Raw genomic sequence first — 1,798 nt, 5'->3', positions numbered from 1 at the left:
AGAGGAGCGAGTGGGGGGCAGGGCCTCGGGGACAGAGGTGGGATTTCAGAGGAAGAGGCTGGGCAAGGGATGGGGCCTTGGGGAAGAGTCAGGATTGGGGGGTGGAGGGTCTGGTTTTCAGAAATTAGAAAGTTGGCAACCCCAGTTCTCTTCCAGTAAGAAGGCACCTACCGGGGTGGATTTTGAAGACTCCTGACGCAGCCTGGACCCCTCTGATGTGCATCCCCTTAATGAAGCTTTTTAATGACCTGTGCAAACTGTGGTGGTTTACCGCCCTACCTAGGAGCTTCCAGCCTCCTGCCACGCACCATGTGTGAATGCTGAGAGCCTTGCCCGGCCCTGTGTTCAACCACATCGTGGGGAGTGGACGTGGCACTTGCAATCTGAGAGCCAGGAACCCTCCACTACAACCATGAGCCATGCAGCCATGGCAGGGAGCAGAACCTCCAACAGAGGCCATTGGCCTGAGCTCTGGGCAGAGTGGCTACCCTTCTCGAAACGCAGCCCAGGGGGTCAAGCCCATACCCCCCAGCTGCTCCCTTCAGGCCCCCGCTGCTGGCAGGCAGTCTCCCTCGCTCCGCACAAGGGGCTTGGCATGAATTACTGTTTTAATGACTTTTCACCAATGTGTTAACTCCACGCTGTGTGTCTGTAACTTATTCTAAATAAACCCATGACTCCAGCCTGCTTTCATTGTCTCTCCTGCAAAGATCCCACTCCGCACGCAGGGGACGTTTGTAGGGAGGCGCTGTCAAGGGTCGGGGTCTGAAGACTCTCCGCAGGGCTGTTGTAGAGGCAGGAGATGTATCTAGCGCCTTGCGGGTATCCCGTCCCCCTGTGGAAGAGTGGAGCTGGGGTGGGCGGGGGTGAGAATCTGCCCTTGAGCCCTGCCCCATCTCTGTAGCAGGCTGTGCATTCATGACAATTCATGACATCACCACCTGCTTGCTTTCCTATTTATTGATTTTAAATGCTCTGACATAATACAGGTAACCCCCTCCCCCCTAGCAGGTGGGGGAGACAAACTCATTCCCGGTTGGGAAGGAGGGTCCAGCTACTGGGCTGAGCAACTGCCAAAGGCGATTGCATGCTGGTAGCCAGGAGTCGCCAGCCCCTAGTCCAGCACTGGCAGCCCTACTGAGCCACACAGGGCTTCCCGGGCACTGCACAGCAATCCTGGGCTGATCTGCAAAGGCTGGGTGATGCCACATGGGTTCCCCGCCACGGCTGCACCAGCCCAGTCCCACGCGATCGTCTCCTGGGGCGAGCGTCGGCTGCCTTTGCTGCTGTGGGTGCTCCGACCCCTGTCTCCCCGATAGCTTCTGGGGAGCTGCCTCAGCCTGGCCTGTTTCGCAGCTGGGCAGACCCGAGCCCGCGCTGGACACAAACTGCTGGGGCTGACATGGCCCCTCCAGCAGCATCGCTGCCGAGAGCATGGCTGAGCCTAGGGGCGGCTGCACCCCCTGGCGGGGGAGGATCATGCAACTTTCTCAGCCCCCACTGCTCTTCTCTGCCCCTCACCTCTGCCGGGCTCATCTGCCCTGCCCTGGGTGGCCCTCCACAGGCTGGGGCCACAGCCCGCGGCTGCCCTCTCTGCAGACGGTGGAGCAGGAGCTGAAAGGGGAATGTTAGCTGAGTTGCCAAGAGGAGGCTCTGGCAGCGAGGGTTGTGTGGGGGAAGGGGAGGAAAAGGTGCCAAATGAGGCCCCCCCGCCCCCCAATAAGTACAGGAAGGGGAGGGGGACTGGGTTTGAGGAGCCAGGGGTCCGGTCCTGTCCTGTGTTCTGCTGCAGAGTCCT

Source organism: Lepidochelys kempii, chromosome 16, assembly GCF_965140265.1.
Source record: "Lepidochelys kempii isolate rLepKem1 chromosome 16, rLepKem1.hap2, whole genome shotgun sequence".
NCBI lineage: Eukaryota > Metazoa > Chordata > Testudines > Cheloniidae > Lepidochelys > Lepidochelys kempii.
This window is presented reverse-complemented; position numbering follows the sequence as displayed.